General features: G+C 41.9%; 1 long non-coding RNA gene across 1 annotated transcript; it reads left to right on the forward strand.

Annotated features, from left to right (window-relative positions):
• Positions 1-16,226: 16,226 nt before the first annotated feature.
• On the forward strand, positions 16,227-18,201 carry LOC124476740. The gene is made up of 3 exons (XR_006957057.1): positions 16,227-16,267; positions 17,172-17,788; positions 18,026-18,201. It is a non-coding gene; the product is annotated as an uncharacterized LOC124476740 (long non-coding RNA).
• The last annotated feature ends 3,751 nt before the right edge of the window (positions 18,202-21,952 follow it).

The following is a 21,952-nucleotide window of genomic DNA, read 5'->3' on the forward strand; positions in this document are numbered from 1 at the left end:
GTGTTGCTTCTTCCAAAGCAACGTGTCCGAGTGGGCGGGCTCAAAATCACCGAGCTTTCCGATTTGTGCTTCTAAACTCCAATCGGACAAATAGAGTGTACGTGTGGAGAGAGCCACGACTGATAGGCGAGACATACTTACATATTCAAATAAAATGCAAATTACACGTGAACATGCGGATCGGTTTCATTTTAACAGCTGGGTAAGAAGTCAGTTCAGGACTGTTTGACTTAAATGACCAAATGTTGTGTTGTGCCTTAAAAGCAAAATGTGTCCTAAAAACCCTAACCCTAACCTCAGGAGTAAATACTTTGAACATGTCTTCATTTTGTATATTATATCTGTAAATGTAACGCGACTGCCATTAAGATGTGTTAATATTATTGTCATTAACATTAATTGTCTGGTCAAAAGTATATTTCTTATTCATTTAGCCATTCATAAGTACATTTTAAAGCCGTTATCCCAAATCATTTCATATTCTTTCTGTAAGTTATGTCTTAAATGTACAGTTCATGACATGAGTGTTATGTGAAATATGACCACCACTGGCATCGACTTATTGATTGTTTTTGTGTCCAGTGACGTCAGAGACATACTAGTGAGTCATTGTTCCTCTGTTTGGCTGTTAGAAACTGAGAAACATAGCCAGGCAAGGATTTTAAAGCCTGGAGCCCATGAGTCACAAACCCCTTCCCAGAAAAACATGATAACATGCATGTGGTAGACATCCACCCACAGCTTGTCCTCCTTCCTTCACCCCAACATTTTAATTAAGACCAACAGAATAAATTCTTGCCTTCTTATCTCATCTTACCTCTACGCTCCCCCCTTGTTCTTACTCTCTGTATTTATGGGGTGAAGCTGAAGACAGCACCCAGACAGTTTAACAACCTGGTGCAAACCTGTTTAGCTTTACACCTCAGAACATCCTCTGTTTCATCCCATTTATACAGGGTCAGCTTAATTGCAGTTTGACTACTCTCAGCATAGATCCCAAGGGTGCATTGTGGCTGAGTGATCACAGTCTGTTTGGTGACTTTTGTTTTATTTTTTGCTGTCAGTGTGAGCCACAGAGTGACACAGCTGGAAGGGGAGGGACAGAGGCAGCAGGTTCAATTCACACTGCTGTGCGTTGAGTCACATCCAGCTGGGAAGAATGCTAAAGAAGGCGTGCTGCTAAAGTCAATGCAGGTGACAGATGTTTCCACATGTAAAGACAGAGTTAATGTGTGAAAGACAAAGGGGGTCAGATGGCTGAACAGTTAAGGAATAGAGCTATTAATCAGAAGGTTACCAGTTCGATTCCCGGCCGTGCCAAATGACGTGGTGTCCATGGGCAAGGCACTTCACCCTACTTGCCTCGGGGAGAAGGTCCCTGTACTTACTTTAAGTTGCTCTGGATAAGAGCATCTGCTAAATGACTAAATGTAATGTAAATGTAAAGAATAAACATGCTGCTATTGGCTGATACAATACTTCTGATTTCATACCAGATTCAAATCTCCTGTGACCCCAGTCAGGACTTACTTACAAGGAAACACAAAACAAGTAACTTTTTTGCTTCCAACCATCTTAATTTCCTTTTTGTATTTCTTGTCCAAGGCATTCCTGCACATTGTTAAACTCTTTTGAGATATTGAAGGCCAATATATTTATTGTCCAGCAAAAAACATCTTGGTCTCAGTGTTTCAAGCACAAATGAATCATCAAAAAAGCACACCGGAAACATGATTTTATTAGAAGTTTAATTTAGGTTTAGTCAAGACTCTCAGGGCCTCATTTACTATATTGCGACCGCAGCGTAATCTGCAACAGGAGAAATCGCCTGCATGTTACTGCCACCATGGGTGATTCGAGGAAAAGAAAAAGAAGGTTCAGCAAACAGGAGATAGAAATATTGGTTCACAAAGTTACACCTAACATTAACATGTTACAAGGAAGAAATACACCTCTCCTCCCATGTCTTTGCGGCACACACCCACTTTCCCTTATACCCTCCCAGCAACGGTAATCTGCATTTTTACTCAAGTGCGCTGCCTTTGTAAATACGGTTTAATGTCTTTCCCGCTATTTTACGCTTAAAATGGGCGCAATCCTGTTAGTAAATGAGGCCCTCAGTTCTTAACAGTTAACATGCCACCACTCAGTCACTAGGAATAGGGCAATTGCCAATTCAAAATATGTCTTCTCATTTAAAAAACCTTTCAGCTCACCCCTTTCAGCTCTTTTAAGATAGCACATAAGACAGAACAGCGTGGAATCACAGACTAATTTCATACCAACACATACACACATCAGTTTGTACTTTGTTGTCTGTGGATTGGGATGATTCATATGCAGAAATTGGCTTTGGGATTTCCAAGGCATTATTTGCTAGATGATTCAGAACTTTACACACCATGAATGGGCAGGACTGCTGTCTCTATTATTCATGAAAGAGGACAAAAAAAGTCGTATTTTTGGCTCGTGGAGTATGTTTGTGTGTGTGTGTATGGGGGGCGGGGGAGGGGGCTATGCGTGTGTACACCCATATGCATGCTTGCTTGTGTATTTGTGTGTCTGCATGTGAGTGTGTGTACCCTGCCTCATTAGCAGCAGTTGACTAGTTTAAATGTTCCGATGACTCCACTCTATCAGCAATGGCAGACTTCCACTGCCTTTTGACCTGAACAACACTGTATCTGTGTGTGTGTGTGTTGTGTGTGTGTATGTGTCCCAACAAGAGTCGGTCATTCTAGATTGTCCAGCACAGTGTTACCTCTAAACATTCGAACAGTGAAGAGGTCTGTCCTTAACCACTGACCAGTTTAACAATAATTAAAGATTACAACAAGTGATTATTTTATTACTTTTATAGTGTGGAATGCTCTGAATATAATAAACAATGTTTGAACTATACCCTGCTATATTAGCCCATGAGAACATGGAATGTCAGGGCCATTTCTAGGAGCCCTATTTAAAGTCAAAGCCTAAACTTTTACGGCATAAGATTGTTCCTCTTTGAACCCAGAATCCTTAGCAAAATGGTGGTAAACAAATTTGGGCCTTGAAAGAGACAAAGACAAGCCTGGTACGATTAGCTGAACATAAGCACATGCATCACAAGACAGATTCATCCCTTAACGTTTTTCCTGCAGCAGGACACCAACTAAGTCCATGGTTCAGTCTGCCACCTTTCCTACTGTAGCATTGTTGTTACATAGATGTCTTTTCAGTTTCTTACAAGTCTACGCACCACCACGCATGGGGTCACTTTGTTACAATAAGTGCCAGATCCTCTGGGTTAACCCCCCCCCCCCCCACAGAATGGAAGAATGTGTCTGAGTCTACTGTGAACACATAGCAGGCTATGGTAAACTAAACCGGGCTGTTTGTGGGGCACAGCTCAGCCCACAGCATTTTGGTTTGTCTGAAGTATTTTTGTAGTTTAATCTGTACCCAGGAAACTGTGACTTTAAAGTATTGGTGTTTCCAGCAGGTTTGTACCTTTCCACACCATATCTGGCACACCATTCAGTGCGAGACTCTGCTCAGTCACATGGGCTGAACGCAAAGGGGAAGCTCTATGACCATTTTACCATAGACAACCCACGTATAGGCAGCACTGAATGTCAGGCAGCACATTTTCAATCAAATCTTTAATGGTTCTGTATGTATGTGAGTGTGTTTGCATTATGTGCAATAATGTCTGAACAGCCGCCAGAGCAGAATGTTACATGTGATCAAGGGTGAGTTTTAAATAGGTTATGTAACTGCTCCAGTCTACACTCAGCACACAGATGAGGAGGGCTGCACATGATGCAGAGGATTGCTAGCTGTGAGCTCTCCACAAACATTACCGTCACAACACATTGAATAACTCTACTGTGCTGGCGTTTTTCCTGGCCCTTAAAACAGAGAACAGTTCATAGCCTACCAATGTCTGCTTCCAACTGACTTTATTTTAGCAATGAGGGTCTTTGTGTTTCAAAATAACTACAAATTGCTACTGGCCCATATAGCAATCTAGGTCACAATGTAACAACAGAGAAGTAACCACCTGGCTGAATTATGCACAAAGCAATACAGGACGGATACGTTGTAATCAAACGGTTAACCTTTCCAATCCACCATCTGCAGTTTAACATAAATGCAAGCAGCATGGCCATAGAGTGACAGGAGAACATGGTATACTGTATGTCAGGATTGCTGGTGTGTGTATATGTGTGTGTCTGAATGAATGAAGCTGGTCGTCTCATTTAGTTTTCCTTGTGCTCAACTGAATTCTGACTCTAGTCCCCCTGTGGAGACACAATTAGTTCACTGTCAACAGGCTACCACATCAAGGTCCAGAGTTGCTTGCCCACTCTCCCTCTGACAGGCCTTTGACTGAATCACCAGACTATTCCAATACAAGCACTGCTCTAAATGTAGAGTCTATGATCAATGGCTAAACAGGCACTTGCAGCACTCGGGGCACTTTAACTAATGTTGAAAGCCCATGTGTTTCCTTTTCCAGCTCACATCAGACAAGTTAGAGAGGATCAGTCACCACACACTTTGTGACTTACTGCCAGGCCACTGAGTAACACAAATATATTCAACTCTTTGTTAAGTAGTTAACTTATCTTTCCTCCCTAAGTCTAAAGAGGTAGTTACAGAATTGTATTCCCTAATGCAAACAGGGAAGCAGTTTTCCCTCATTTAGATTGGTGAGTGCCCAGTGCTGATACCAATTCAAAGGCAGGCATATTCATAGTAAATGTAGAATTTGATTAAAGTAACCCTAGTGGACCATACTAGGCCACACTGAAGAACTCAGGCTTAAGTGAATTTGAATTTTCTATTTCTCATCAGCAATCATATGAATAATTTTCACTGCTTTGATGCCAGGCTAAGGTTACACACACATTTTCAGTCTTGGTCTGTTGACCCTCTGAAGTAGCTCTGACCACCCCTTGGCCACCCCATATATAAAAGTCTGGTTCTGCCACTGGATGTGATGTTATGTAAGAGTGGCACTGTCACAAATTGTTATCCTCACTTAAAGCCAACCAATGCTGAACAGCGTTGGGGTCTCTGAATATTAATATTTTACCATGCTTACCAAATTTGTTTTTGTCACCAATTGAACAGGTGCTGACGCCGGTGTTAGTTAGCAAATTAGCAAATACTAAAAATTACCAAAATTAATTGCTCTGGTAGCATGGTTTGCATGTGGTTGCATGGTTTGCATCAAAACTAACCTTCGGCACACTACAGTGTCCTGGAGACTGGCAAAATGTGGTCCTGCCAATAAACATGAGAACCCACCATTCCCTTCAGCACTGGACAAGTCTCTCTTTACCATCAACATGGCGATGAATCAGAAAACCCTTAATGGGATGGGTCAGTCCTCACCTCAGTAGGGCTTCTACACCCCTCACCACCGGAGGAATTCTCTGAAATTTTGCTTTTACATAAGATCTTTTTTACGGGGCTGCTACATGCATACACTTGCATAACTTTGTGAGGCCCACATAAGGGCTATCATTATTTTGTTTGGAACTCATCCTAATCCTGAAAAGTAAAAAAGTACCTGGAAGATGTCCAATTCTTCTTCTGTGGGATAGCCTTGATACTCATAACATCTTGATAAGAAATGTTCACTTAGTGTGAAAGGAGAAAACAGCTCTCAGAAAGTGACATCAATGTCCAGGGATAGACAGGGAACAGGGTTTAACTATGAGGATGAAATGGTTCCTGTTTCAATGCTTTCCTATGTGAGTATTAAGGGAGTGTAATGGAGAGAAGAGAGAGAGAGAGAGAACCTAAAGGGAATGGTTAGATAAGGAGAGTGGGAGGACAGGTGTCAGAGCAGTGTGAGGGTGCATGTGAGTACATGTGTAGGGAAAATGAGGGACCTGAGGGACATGAGGGTCTGCTGCTGTGTCCAGAAGACTGCCCTAGTGGAGATTGTGCTTATTCTGGTATACATGTGACTCTCTCTGTCTCTTTCTCTCTTTCTATCTCTCTCACTTGTTCTACTTCATTCCCCCAGTCACATTTTTTCTCCCTCTCCCCCTCATCAGCTAACCTTTTTTTTGTCTCTCTCTAGCTTTCTCTCTTAAACACACAAATCCCCTGCCTCTCACACATCTGCACCCACATGTTCATGTTGCGCCCTCAACGCAAGATTATTGCCTGAAGGGAGAAATACACCAAGTTTTGAGGTGTTCAGGGTTTAAAGTATGAATAAGTACACCAGTTCTACCACTAGTGGCAGCAGAGCGCTGTATCGAAGCTAGCTCCTGCAGGATGTAGACTAGTCAGTTCTCAGCAGGAGGAAAAAACTTTTGTTTGCGCTGTTGTCTAACGAATGTGTTTTGTATGTAGGTGAGCTGGTGTCAGCTGTCATGAGAAGTGTGTACTATGGTAAAATAACATGTCATGTGTGGTAGAATGTGAACTGGATGCGACGGTTGATTTAAATAGCGATTAGCTGTATGTTAGCTAGCTAACTAGCATGTGTTCAAGTGCGGTTGGCCTAGGTTCTATTTCCCTTGGTGTTCGGTCACGTGACCACAGATTTATTGTTTTACAGTCCGACATCCTTGGAAATGTATAGATAGAGGATGTAGACTTGTCAGTTCTCAGCAGGAGGATAAACCGTTTGTTTGCGCTGTTGTCTAACGAATGTGTTTTGTATGTTTTACAGTGAATAAATATATGTGGATCAAGACAAATCTAACTCATTCCTTGAGGGTGTTACATATTTGGCGAGCCAGCCCATGAGAGGCAGCGTGATAGTCATCCACATTCAGCTTCATATGAAAAGACGAACCTTGAAGAGAAAATGTAAAACCTAAACAGAGGATTTACAGGATCAAGTCACTAAAGCATTGCTCACTCTTGAGAAGCCTCAGCTAGTTTTAGTATGCCAGCAGCTAAAGTGTAAGGAGCCAGGGCCAGAGAGGGGAGGGTTCGAGAGTCTTTCAAGACGTGCCCTTATCAGGCTAGCAGAGGACAGAGAACACTTTAGAGGAAATTGAAGAGGATGAACAGGTTTTGAAATACTTGGAAGATCTCCTGTCCTTCATTAAATCTCAGAAGAATAATTATGAAGATCCAGCAACTCCTAATCCAGATAAAGCAGAAACTGGAAGAAGTAAAGCAGAAATATGCCCTGCTGAAGAAAGAGCAGGAAGATGCTGGGGAGACAGATGAAGATGGGGAGGCAGGACAGAGGGAGAAATTGTCATATACTAGCCTCATGAATCAAGTTGAATCAGGTCAGCGAAAAAAAACATTCTGAAGCAGAAATCACCTAAGCAGTCATGCGTGCGGTGTGCCCAGGCCTGCCCCTTAGAGACTTGTTGGAGATAAAGAGAGACCTCTTACAGGCCGTTTTAACAACCATATTACGTAGTCACTACAATGTGGACTCATCCTCCGATCTACTGCATAGACTGATGACGCTGGCACAGGACCCAAAGCCAACCCTAACCCTAACCCTAACCCTAACCCTAACCCTAACCCTAACCCTGCACAGAGTTTCCTGTTTCGAGCTATGGAGTTGAAGGAGAAATTCTACAAGCTGGGGAGGAAGATGCAGAGGAAAAGTTGAGCCCAGATCTGATTCAGAGACGATTCTTGAGATCTTTAGAGACTGGGCTGATCAGCAATGCAGTGAAGTTCCAACTCAAACCCTACCTGTGTGACCATCGAGGGACAGATAAAGTTCTAATATAGCCTGTCAATAAAGCTGCAAATTTGGAGCAAGAGAGGCAACAAAAGCTGAGAAAGACTGTGCAACCTCGCCTGTCAAGAATGAGCAAGATCCAGATCGATATACCCTCTGACCCTCAGCAGTCGGCATCTAGTGGTGAGGCAGAGGGGCACCACATCGCTGTAAGCACCGTGGATAAAGGAGAAGTCTCCAACAAGAACAAGAAATGTCAAGCACGCTGCAAGGATGAAGACACAGAATCGAGTGAGCAAATGAATGACCTTAAAGCTGAAATACTGGAACTGAAGAAAATGTTCCTGGAGACTGTAGGTGCAAGTAAACAACAATCACTGCCACACACTCACATGAATGCTCCCCGCTACAGGCCAGCCGCATGTAGAGCCTGTCAAGAGCAGTGGCGCCATCAGCGGGGGGGCCGGGGGGGCCATGGCCCCCTGAGAAAATTGCTGGCCCCTGTCAAAGAAGTTTTGGGCCTATATGTACAATGAATGTGTTTCAGGAAGAAGCTTGATACAATGTATGTTAATTCAACTCCATTTGGTAGAGATGCCACCTGTAGTTTTATAACACCTAACTAGGAGACATGAAGTCTAAGAGACATGAAGTCTGGGTGACCTGATAGGGTTCTTGTCACCTGGGGGGAAGAGACAGTTGGTCTGAAGAAAATGTGGATTCAACTGTATTGTTCTAAGGATTTAACCAATGACAGAAGAGAATTGGTATAGCTTCAGGTCTGTAGGATGGACCAATGGCTTTTGAAAACTGTTGTATCTATAAAATGGTCTGTTGAAGAATGTTCTGGGGGGTTCAGGGCCATCAGCTGGGTAGTGCTGGTGGGTTGGATTCTCCCGGTTCCATTCTAGAATGCTAGATGGAGCTGTATGGAATTGTCTTTGTGTTATTGTCTTATGTTTGTGTGCTGATGATGTTATGTTGGTAACGTTATTATGCTTAAACCTACGTCAAATAAACATTAACTCTATACTTCACCCAACTTCAGCTTGAACAATTGATTGTCTGCAAAAACTACCACGACAGTTTTGGAGGGGGCATCCGGATGTCCATTGAAGTGCGACCTGGACTCGTGAGTGGCAAGAACGGGATTCTTCCTCAGGGTCAGGTGGTTCAATGCGGCATTTTGAACAGGGGAAAAGTGGTGAGTTACTGAGATCGATTACTTTGAGTGAAGTTGTGGTGAGGTTGAAGTTGTTGTTGAATTTGATGGGGTTTTGTTTGAATGGTACAATTTTAGTCTGATAAATAGATGTGCAATTCTATCTCAATTCGGGTCCAAATTGTGATATTGCTACATTCCTACTGTAAATCCTCTGTGTTTAGTCTTTGAGTAGTTCAAAGATGCAGTTGTGGTCTGTGTTAAGTCTTTGATGTTGTTCAGAGCTCCAGACGTGGCCAGTTTATGTTGCTGCGCCAGTTGTCATATGCATTGTGCATATGGTTGTCCATCCATGGGTGTGTGGATGAGTGTATGGGTAATGTGGAATGTTCTTGAAATTCACAGTGGATGATCTGTGAATGGATTGGTTGAAATTGTCATATCTAGTTACCAAATTTTTTTATTTTCTCACAAATACATGTTATTGCGATATTTTAGGGAATTGTGTGAGCTATCTAGGTCTATTGAAGTCATGTAATTACTAAAGTATACTAATACATGTTAAAGGGTTCAAGGCCCGTTGCGTTGAAGTCGTACAAAGGACTTTGAGTCCCATTAGGGGTTACGAGTTCTGCATGAGTTTATTGCTACTGAGATGTGTGTGTTATGATTAATTCTTAGTTTGGTGGTGGACCAATGCGTGGCAAACATTGGTTAATAAATCCTAACCAAATTGACAAGTTGCAGATTGTCGACCATAACTGAGATGGATGTGTAAACGGCTAATCTGATGTGGTGGTTTCCATGTTGAATTTGAATCCAGACTTCTCTTTTATGTGAGGAAGGAGAAGTTAAAGAAAAAGTTAGGAAATTGTATAAGTTTGTCTTTTGTGTTAAATGTTTGTTTGAAACAACGAGGAGTATAAGAAAATAACTAATCCATAAAATACACATAATTTTTTCTTCCGAATGTGCTAGTCCGCCGTCTGTTGAACAATGTCTGCTAAAAACTGCCAGAAAGACAGCGCTTGGATCGGAAAGATCAAGGCTTTGGTTTTGTGAGTGTCCAGAGAGACAGGGAAAAATGGCAAAGGGATTTGTCACAGTTTACAGACAGAATCAACAGCGATGGTGGCAAAGGAAGAAATTGCAGTTTCAAAATTGATACTACGGAGGGGTAATTGCCTAACACATGCGCACACACAACGAGAGACGACAACTACACAATGACATTTTGTATCCTGATTAGGAATTGTATTGAAGCTGGATTTTTGTTTTGTTTTTGAAAAACTGTTTATTGTTGGATGACATTAATTGTACAAAAAGAAAAACTGTGGAAATGTGAAAGAAGTTTTGGGCCTATATGTACAATGAATGTGTTTCAGGAAGAAGCTTGATACAATGTATGTTAATTCAACTCCATTTGGTAGAGATGCCACCTGTAGTTTTATAACACCTAACTAGGAGACATGAAGTCTAAGAGACATGAAGTCTGGGTGACCTGATAGGGTTCTTGTCACCTGGGGGGAAGAGACAGTTGGTCTGAAGAAAATGTGGATTCAACTGTATTGTTCTAAGGATTTAACCAATGACAGAAGAGAATTGGTATAGCTTCAGGTCTGTAGGATGGACCAATGGCTTTTGAGAACTGTTGTATCTATAAAATGGTCTGTTGAAGAATGTTCTGGGGGGTTCAGGGCCATCAGCTGGGTAGTGCTGGTGGGCTGGATTCTCCCGGTTCCATTCTAGAATGCTAGATGGAGCTGTATGGAATTGTCTTTGTGTTATTGTCTTATGTTTGTGTGCTGATGATGTTATGTTGGTAACGTTATTATGCTTAAACCTACGTCAAATAAACATTAACTCTATACTTCACCCAACTTCAGCTTGAACAATTGATTGTCTGCAAAAACTACCACGACACCCCCCACTGGCCCCCCCCATCGCGAGTTGCATATTGTCCGTCATCCAGATTATTAATTTTTTTGTCATGAATGGAAAACGGGATTACAACTTCACTGTAGGGCAAATCAACCAAAACATTTTTTTTAACACATTTTGGCCTATAGGAACCACAGCCTACGATTGAAACATTTCGTCAAAGAAATCCACGTATCTCCACACTCAGATCCTGTGTCCCCGGTGTCACCCTTCCCCCCACAAGAGGTTGCACTGTCTGAGCCAGGTGAGAGTGCAGTCTATAGCCTAACAGTATAGAACCTGAGGGAGCTTATAGTTGATGAAGGCTAGCCCAGTTGGACGCTACTAAGTGCAGATACCAAGGTAAAGAAAAAAGTAGGCTAAGTACAAATACTCAACAAACCGTTTTTGAATTTTAAATTACCTATTTACAGTAGACAACCTAGCTTACGTTGGTTAGCTACAGTAGTCTAATTAGCTATGCTAGTTAAATTCTGTATTTTGGGAGGGCTGACTGTATTACCTTGCTAGCTAGTTTAGACAAACAAAACTAGCTACCTTGCTAGCTAGTTTAGCTACTCTCTCTAGACTTCAGTTTAGAGAGAGTAGCTATTGCTAACTTAGGCAATTCGGGCCGATCACACCGAGAGCATATTTTTAAAACATTGCACTTAAAATCCCATTGTTTGCTACAGTTCTGTTAAATACCATGTGTGGCCTGGGGAAACCCTCCACATGGTGAAAATGTGACTTTCTGGGTGGTACACATCTTTGGAAACTACAAACTCTCCCGAATACAAATCTGTTATCACTCAGATATCTTTATCACAACTGAAGTTTTAAACCATTTTAAAGTTTATCTGTGTCAAAAAGGGAGAAAACTGCCTTAGATTCCACTCCGTTTCATTCTACTGTGGCGAATATGGAAAGTAAATCCTTTAGTTCATAATCACGTTGTGAATGTAAATGTCAGTTAACTACTAGGCTACGTTCATAACTTCTCAGCAATAAGCTTCTTTTTTTGTTTTTGTTTAACAGCCTGACTACATTGATCAGTTGTTAAGGCGCTGCAGCACTCAAAAGAGCAGGCAAACTGAGCATTTGACTTGACGCTTGAAAATCTTGCTAGCAATTTTTTTTTTTTATTAACTGTTTTTCATAAGTAAACATGTACTTTTTTTACATTACAATTAAACATAACTAATCTCACTTTGACAGAAAACAGATTATCAATCTTTTTTTGTCTTATCTCCAACAAGCGGCCGCGACATCAGACGGGTTCTTGTAGACTGCCAGACATATGCGCTTTTAGTCTAGGCTTTTTTGAGGAAGACGCTTTTCAAAATTATTGTTAAACTACGTGTTTTGATTTTGGTGTGCCACCCCAAGATTTTCCCTTGCCCCATCTGGCCACCCCTATGAAAAATGTCTGGGGGCGCGACTGGTCAAGAGTCAGGCAGAGATGAGTCGTGTAGCCATTGCTTCCGGTGTGGGCAGGAGGGACCCCTTGCGGCTGCAGACAGAGGAGAGACCAGGGAAACAAGGCTGCCAGGTGAGGGGAGCCAGTAGGCCCACTGAAGAGGTCCTCAGATAGCAAAATGACTCAGTGGATACCAACAGGCAGCCGAAAGCATGTCATATCCCAGTACGATACGTGGCGCTGTTTTCATTACAACTAGTGGTGATACAGCCCTTTCCGCTTGACCTCTTCACCACAACCAACAACATCAACATTTTGAGAAAGACGGCGAGCGGAGAGCAAGGTGAAGCTACGTCCCTATACATTTTGTGCATGATGACAATAGAAGTACTGCGAATGCAAACGGTCCTATTGGCGCTATTGGCTCGCGTTGTTTGTTTGTTTCTGCCGGGCCGGCTCCTGGCAACGACAACTTATCATCTTTTTCAACTTCCAGGTCACGACCTGGGGGAGGGTGGCGGGATCTCAAGCATACGCAAGACGCAGAGTCCAGTTCATAGTCCTATTCACCGTTTACAAGCCTGCAATGTCCAAATTATCAACCGACTCGGATCAAGTTATCAACCGACTCAGATCAAGTTATCTCGGGGTGTCGATCGGATCGTAGTCGGACAAATTATTCGAACAAAGGTGTTTAAAAGAAAGGGATGATTCTATGTCAGTCCAAATAAACCAGTAATTTGAATCCATGTAACCACGGTGATTGGCTTGGTTAACGTTATCCTCACACCTATGATGCACAACCCCACCTCCCCCCAATTTTTTGTTCTAAAGACCATGATGACTATAATGTTATATTGAAATGTTAATGTTGACAAATTTGGGCTCGACCTGTTTATGCCAATTGAAAATGAACGCATTTTAGTACAATGCAAATACATTAAAGGAGACATGAAATGCTGTTTTTCGATGCTTTTATATAGGCCTTAGTGGTCCCCTAATACTGTAGCTGAAGTCTCTTTCCCGAAATTCAGCCATGGTGCAGAATTATAGCCACTACGAGTAGTCCCACAATGAGCTTTCCTCAGAACGCGCTGTTTTGGTGTCTGTAACTTTAAATGCTAATGAGGAGGAGAGGGGCGGCAACATGCGCTAATGTTTACAACGGATGTATCGCAATGGCTCGTAGCCCCCGTTGCTGTAAGATGCCTCGAAATTAGCCATTCTCATCTGATCACCCTGGTTTGCAGAGGTGCACACTCATAGTCATTTCAATGAAGAGAAAGGCGGATATCGCGCGCCATAACACCAACAGTAGAACGGTTATCCAAATAACAAAGAAGTGTACAACACTGGCGTTACAGCGTTTGTATTCACACACACAAGTGATGCCATCTACCTTTACATTAGCAACAGTAACTCAGCTGTTAGCTGTGAGCTAATGTTACAGCCACATTCTAAGGGTAGCAAGCTAGGTACCCATATACAGTAAAGCAACAAAATGATATAGCGTTAGTTAACTTACTTGTCCAAGGTTTGTAGCTTGACCAAGGAGAGTTAGTAATGATCCAGAATTTTATTTCAGCAAGGCCAGTTTTGTATTGGCTCAAGTTGAGGAAACAGTAGAGGCTGAAATGTTTGGCGCAGATATACAAAACTTTGTGAAGTTGTGTCGGCGCAATTCCAGTGAAAATCAAATTAAGATACTGGTTGTGCAGAAGCTTGGATGAAGGTACTAAAAAAATACTTTTGTTTTGATTTGTACATCCAAGCACTGAGGAACTGTTATGCTTCGTTTGTTTGCTCGCCATGATGTCCAGGAAAAACCGATATCGCACTCGCCCTTGCACGGTGGTAGCTCAGTTTCTCATGGGCGGGCCAGATGATCTGGGCGGGCAAAGCAGAGAGAGGGGAGGTAACCTTCCTCTTATCTACGTCACTAGGAGGAGATTTTCAAACAGACCAATTGAGCCTTCATTTTGTCAAAGGCGGAGAAGAACACCCAGGGCTTGGTTTACACCTATCAAAAAATTCTAGCCACTGGGGGACCAAAGGCAGGCTAGGGGAACTCATATCAATGTTAAAAACCTCATAAAATGAAGTTTTCATGTCATGTCTCCTATAAAATATGTATGCTTGACTAATTTCTAGAGCTTTTTCCCCAAATCCTGTCTGTAATTTGTTTAAACAAACGTAGCATTTTAAACCTCTAGGTTTAATTCTCTCTTTTATACATTTAAAGTTGGATTTGACATTTAACAGACATTTAATCATTTAGCAAGTTGTTGACTCAAAAATCATAACAGTACATGGCCCCAACAGTACCAAGCTCCCACCTTCACTCCTTAGTCTAGCAGGCATTTTAGACTAGTAGGCATTCTGTGGTTAGTTTGGCCACAGCTAATTCTACTGTTAAAAGAAACAGAAGGTCTTCTTCTTCAGAACTATACAGTTGAATCAACCAAACACAGCTTGGTCATGTTATCATCTTCTTTGGCACATCTAAACTAAGGACTAGACTTTTAAGAAAGCATGACCAAAGCAATTTGGTGAGGGGGGGTTCCTCCATAAACAGTTGCCGACAAAGAATTTCAGACAATAACTTAAACAAAGTCTTGCATTAAGAGTAGAGTCAACAAATTGAATAACTGTGCTAATGGTTGTTGAAACTCATTGCTCTAAGTTGGTGCATGTCAATTTAGGCAGAAGTCCATGTCTGGTGATATTTGACAACCTCAAACAGCATGAGTCTGCCACTGGGACTAATGAAAAGGCTCTTGTTTTGATTTGCAATGCAACTATGGGAGGTTCTAGACCATTGGGGTGCCAAGCTGGGCCCAGTTGTACTGTTAGAAAGGCCAGTTACATTAAACATTATTGTTGTCAAATAGTTTTCTTCCCAGCATTGCAGCATTGTAGGCACTAACAAAAGCATTGGTGCCCAGAAATGTTTCCTAGGAGTGGCGAAAAAGAGAAGCAGAACAATGGAACACCATCTCACTACCATTATCTCTCATTCACTCTCATCTGAGATGTATATCTGTAACTGGTATAGTATGGGACTACATGAAAGTTTCAAAGTCAAAGTGTAGTAGCGTAGAATAGAGGAACTGGGTGTACAAGCTTCTGCTTGCGGAATGAATGCTCTGTGACATGTTTTATAAAACTTGAGAAGTCTCCCTTTATTCGTGGTGTCCAGTATATAACATCTAGCCCTGCTTTATCCTACCGCCCTGCTCCCCGGCCCCTTGTCGTAGCCTCATCTCCATGCCCATAACATTACGCCATTAACTAGATCCAGTTAAATGACACTGGAAAATGTGTGCTGATGTGGAAAGTCCCCAAAAACAGCAGAAAACAAGGAAAATATTAATCCACCATTCATTTTTACATTTTAAATATGGAGACATCCATTGGAACTAGTGGTAACTCCTTTATTGTACACCCAACAGATATTGGGCTACTTTACAGGCATTTTGGGTTGGTTTGAAGTAGATTTATTGTGAATATTAGAAATATGCATGCTTGGCTAATTGCTAGGTGTCCTCCCAAATGCGCCTGCATCAAATTCTCACACGCACATTTGCGCAAGCTTAGGGAGACGCACACACATTGTGTTGCTTTAGCTCACTGTCATTGTTAATGCCATCATTATGGACTTAACTGATATAACGTTGCATAACCATAACAATATTGTGGTTATCAGACATGATTTATTAGGGTTCCTCCGGTAGGAGGAAACCTATTGTTTTTGTTAGTATTCTTCTTATTATGGTTCCTCCAGTAGGAGGAAACCTATTGTTTTTGTTAGTATTCTTATTATTAGGGTTCCTCCAGTAGGAGGAAACCTATTGTTTTTGTTAGTATTCTTATTATTAGGGTTCCTCCGGTAGGAGGAACAGGTAGTCAACCTACTGACACGCGCAAGCTTGGCGAGACGCACACACATCCTTTCTGGAAATGGTGTGCTGACCAAGCCCCACCCTCACCCTCATTTCGCTTCCATTCGCAGCTCCCGTTATGAATATAAATTATTTTTCGGCGGCCATTGTTGTTTTCAACTGGAATTGCTTTATAGCCGTGCTGGAGGCAGCCACGTTCGGTAAGTCCTATTTTTACACATTTTAAGCTAGAATCAATGTTTGGGTTCGTGAAAGTACACTACTCTTTGAGACCTTTAGATCGTGAGTTTGAAGTGACGGAAAACCGAACTCGAAAAGTAGCTAGCTTTTCTCTCTGTGTAATTAGTGAATCATGTAGCATCTCGGCGAATTCCTCAAAAAGGTAGAGGAGGGCAGCTTTTAGGAGAACAAGCGATTCCCCACAGACCTGTCGGCTCAGAATTTTGATTTGGGTCTAGAAAGTCTTTGTAATAAGCCTATGCGCCAGGGAGACCGCATAGGCTTAGGCGGCAGCCATGTTTTGGTCGCGTCATGTTGGTAAGTTCACCATTTCACAGTTCGGTCGACACCAAAAATGTGTTTGTTACCAAACCTCGAGGAGGGAAGCGTTTAGGAGATGTAGGAATTGTACTTCTAGCCAGATGCTCCGATTATTTTTGTGATTTGTGGAAAACTTGCAAGTGGAGTGAGACTGCGTCCCGGGGGTACATTGTTTTGACAAAGCCTCAGTGACAGACTCGGCTCGCTCAATCACTGGCAGTGTGTAAACAATATCGTAATTCACTAAATTCTAGTCCTAAAACGTCAGAGGGCTGCTTTTTGTAGACAGGAGTCTACTGAAGATGGCCAGTATATAGGATCTATCAAAACAAGCCTATTTCATTTGTCATTTTCCTGAGAAAGCGACCTACGTTAGCCAGGCTAGTTTCACTAGTGGATCAGCGGCTTCCTCTCTGGCCGCAGACAGTCAGAGTGGGCCATCACACATCCACATCCTTTAGCCTCAGCACTGGCTCCCCCCGGGGCTGTGTTCTCAGTCCCCTGCTCTACTTCCTCTGCACACACGACTGCAACACTGTTCATCACAGTAACACCATTGTAAAGTTTGCAGATGACACCACAGTGGCGGGGTTTATATCTGGGGGGGGATGAGCCCACCTACAGAGAAGAAGTGGAGCGGCTGTCGAATTGGAGCACGGCCAACAGCCTTCTCCTTAACACTGCAAAGACAAAATAACTCATAATAGACTACAGGAGAAAGAAGACTGAGATCACACCATTGACCATCAGCCGGATCAGTGTGGAGAGGGTGGCAGACTTTCGCTTCCTGGGGGTCCACATACAGGACAGCCTATCCTGGAGTGTGGACACCTGAGCTACTGAAAAAGGCCCAGCAGAGACTGTCCTTCCTGAGAATACTCAGGAATTGAGGAGTAACATCACACAAAGACTGCTGGTGTTCTTTTACCGGGCCTCCATTGAAAGTATACTCACATACTGCATAGGCATTTGGTATACCAGCTGTACAGTGGCTCAGAGGAAAATGCTCCAGAGGGTCATCAACACCGCTCAAAAGATTGTTGGCTGCCCTCTCCCCGCACTGGGAGACCTACACAGATCCCGTTGTCTCAAAAGAGCCCAGAACATCATAAGACACTTCACATCCTGGGCACTCCCGGTTTGAAATGTTGCCGTCAGGCAGACGGTACAGATCAATCGAGGTAAGGACAAACAGACTCAAACACAGTTTTTATCCAACTGCAATAACCACTGTCAATGCTGCCAAAAAATAATGTAGACAATGTCATGTTATGTTTTATGTGATGACTGTGGATGAATGACATGGGTGTGTTGTTTATGGTACTGTCTCAGGTATATTTATTCTGATTTATTTGCTATTGTTGTTTATTTTAGTAATTTTACTACTTTAGTAATTTTGTCCTTTTATTGATTTTTAGGCCAATGAATGTTGCACTGACTGGAAGCACTTTAATTTCGTTGTACCTGTGACAATGACAAATAAAGATCTATCTATCAGGATGCAACAGGGGATGTTGTGAGCAACACAGACCCCTTGCTGGACTAACCCTCTCTAGCTGGACAGCTTCTCTTCAGCCCTGACCCCAGGATGGCTTCATCCAGCTGGCCTGCTCTGCCTGCCTGCAGGCTCTGCTTGCCACTGCCTGCCAGCCCTCCAGAGACAGACAGTACAATACAAAATGGCTGAAAGGGGTGTATTTATGTAAACGTCCACATTGCCTCAAATCTTTGTGATACTGATTATTTATTTAGTTAAACAGGTGTCCAGGTACTCCACAGTATGACTAGCTGTATAGTCAAAATAGTAACGGTAATGTTTCATTCTAAAGGGGATTCCTACACAATAGCTAAATCTGGCTCTTTTTTCATTTAACTGGCAAGTTTTCCTTTTACATGAGGTAGTTGCTATGGCTCAGGGGTATTGACAATTGCGGTGGACATTTGAGAATGAATACACCCAAAGCTGCTAGAATGTAGTAAGTATTTATTGAATATAGCTTTTTGCAGAAAGGACCTGACACACACAGCGTACATTGGGTAGTCTGTCGGCATCTGATGAAACATTCTCCAGAGACAGGCTTTTTATACATGGAGATACAGCTGTAGCCACCTGCACACATCAGTGTCTTGTTCATATTATTAGCACATAGTATCAAAACACAAGGCTACAGTTTTCTCAGAAACTTTCTAGAAAGTCACTAAATTATACATATTCACTACAACAGCTTGATTGATGGAAAGATTAACATTTCTTGTTTAGAACAGACAAGTCTTTTCAAAGGTATGCAATTTACTTAAATGTTTAGTTTAATTGTTTATTTTATAGTTAATATAAAGGTGAATTGCCTTTCGTAATTAACAACTTTAAAAGTCATGATTTGCTTGCTCTATAGAAAGTCAACACAGTTGATCGTTGGTTTCACTTGTTGCTTGTCTACCCTTTTGGTTTGCCATTTACTATGTAGTCTACTGTTGGTATTATAGGCTTGTGTGCTGTCAGTTATGTGTTTACTGCCTTTTTTCTTACTGTGCTGCCACATGCCAAAGAAAAATGTAATGTATGCATTTGATGAATAATAAAGTTTTGTTGTTTTACTATGTCTGGCCATAAAATCCATAGACATAATAAAGAATGTCTATGATTAAATCATTAAGTGACCTAAAAACAGGTGTGAAGCCTTGTCATTTCCGGTTATTTTCTGCCACGAGGTACGAAGGCAAACAAGCATCTAAGAGAAGCAACTACTAAATCAAAGTAAGTCATCAGAAATTATGCATACAACTTAAATATTATATATTAAATATTATATATATTTAGTCAACAGTGAGCGGTGTGAGTTTGTTAGGCTACTAGCGTAAAGTTAAGTTTGGTAATAATTTCAGTAGACCCTAACCGTTGTTTGGCCAAACGAGAACTGAACGTTATGAGCTAGCCTAGCCTAGCTGTTGTTAGGTTCAGTTTTTCATGTTTTTTCCGCAAGATGATACAATCTCAACGTTTCATATGTTAAAGATATAATTGAAAGAGGCACATAGTAGTACTATACAAATTTATTCGAAGGGTAGTGAGTTGGGTAGTCTGCGTTAGTCATTAAACTGAGTAGGATACCTGTTTAGTAGGCTTTGCATACACATGTGCCATCGAAACCCAGAAACCACAGAGCCCCCCGATATATCGAGCCCCAATTTACCCCCTGATTGTAACTTATCTCATAGAGTTATATCAGTGATTCAGACTGTAGCCTGTTGCAACATTTCTTAAACGGTCTTAACAGCAGAGTTATTGTAGTTGAAAGGGAATGGGTCTCAATTGTTTCGTTACCCGGGCTTGCATGATTAAGTTAATGACTGGTGTATAGCGTTAGCTAGCTTGTAGCCGTGGAGTGCATTTCATTAACACAGTGAATAAACTAGTTAGTACTGTTTAACCAACACGGTTGAATATAGTAGGTTTAGTTTGATTTGTTGCCAACGTGGGACAACTGCACAAGACTTCTCAGACATCACTCATGGTTCCCAACAGTTGGTGTGTAGCAGAGAGGATAGAGCGACTGACTTGTAACCTTACGCTCATGAGTTCAAATCCCCATTCAGCCTATTGTTGTTGGCCAAACATGAAATCGTTTTGCTTCTACATTGTACATTTTTATAATATTTTGCCATTTTGAGGAGGAACCCGCATCGCTGCTTGCAGCTATATTTGGTGGCCAAGCCGCGAAGCGGCGAAGCACCTATTGTTTTTGTTAGTTTTATTATTATTATTATTATTCGGGGCCAAGCAGCGAAGCTGCGAGGCATCTATTGTTTTTGTTAGTTTTATTAGGGGCCAAGCAGCGAAGCTGCGAGGCACCTATTGTAATTGGTAGTATTATTAGGGGCCAACACCTATTGTTTTTGTTAGTTTTATTATTATTATTATTATTAGGGGCCAAGCAGCGAAGCTGCGAGGCATCTATTGTTTTTGTTAGTTTTATTAGGGGCCAAGCAGCGAAGCTGCGAGGCACCTATTGTAATTGGTAGTATTACTAGGGGCCAAGCAGCGAAGCTGCGAGGCACCTATTGTTATTGTTTGTATTATTATTATTATTATTATTATTAGGGGCCAAGCAGCGAAGCTAGCCCCTCCATTGCTGCTTGCAGCTATATTTAGGGGTCAAGCAGCGAAGCTGCGAGGCACCTATTGTAATTGGTAGTATTATTTGGGGCCAAGCAGCGAAGCTATTGTTATTGTTAGTATTATTATTATTGTTAGGGGCCAAGCAGCGAAGCCATGGCGTTAAATTCCAGTTATATAGATTTTCCGCTATTTCCGGTTTTATCAAAAACCTTTGAAAGCCTACTCCTCCTACAATTCTTGTCGAATCTTCTTCAAAATTGCCACAGATGATCTTCAGACCAAGACTCACAAAAGTTATCGAAAATAATTTTGATCCTCACAACCGTTTGTCCAGTACAGCCAATCAAATTCATCAGGAAAGCCACCAAACAGGAAATGAAGTCTTATCTCAGCAGTTCTTTGAGGCAGTGAAACCAAATTTGATATGCCTACTCGGAACCTTATTCTGAGTATGTCCTCCAAAAATGGTGTCATGTGACTAAAAGGGGGCGTGGCCGGAAGCATAAACGTGTTTTGGCTAATAACTGTTGAAGTGTTTACCTTAATAAAGTAATTACTTTGTCGGTTGATGTCTTGTGAGATATCAAACTTGACCATCGATAATATTTCATAACAACCGAATTGACGCGGCCGCCATTTTGGATTTAATGGAAAAGTGTAAAAATCTTTTACACGCCCCAAATTGTGTCATATGTTTACTAAATTTGGCACAGATGATCTTCAGACCAAGCTTCACAAAGGTGTCAGATGGATTTTCCATTTTCAAAACCGTTTGTTCGGTAGAGACGATCAAAGGCGGCGGCGAAGCCGCGAAAGACACGTGAGAGCGTAACTCAGCAACCATTTGTGCGATTGTCACCAAACTTGGGTTCCATCGTTCCCACGAGGAGCAGAGGAGGCCTGTGGTGTTATACCAGAAAAAAAACACTTTGAACACTCACTACTTTGGAACGCAAACAGATATTTCAACCAAACTTGGTGTGTTGCATGAGTGCAACAAGTTGTTGTAACTTAATTGTTGCGCAAGTGCTATGGAGGCCATGTCCTGCTCTGGACTGCTTGGCCCCTCCATTGCTGCTTGCAGCTATATTTATTATTCTTCTTCTTAGGACTGGGTGTCTATGGCAGCCCCCATAAGCGCTTGGTCGAAAGTTGTGAAATTTGGCACACTCATTGGGGACAGTCCCCTGGTCCAATTCACAAAGTTTTATGTCCCATACTATGGCAC

This window comes from Hypomesus transpacificus, chromosome 14 (assembly GCF_021917145.1).
Source record: "Hypomesus transpacificus isolate Combined female chromosome 14, fHypTra1, whole genome shotgun sequence".
Taxonomy (NCBI): Eukaryota; Metazoa; Chordata; class Actinopteri; order Osmeriformes; family Osmeridae; genus Hypomesus; species Hypomesus transpacificus.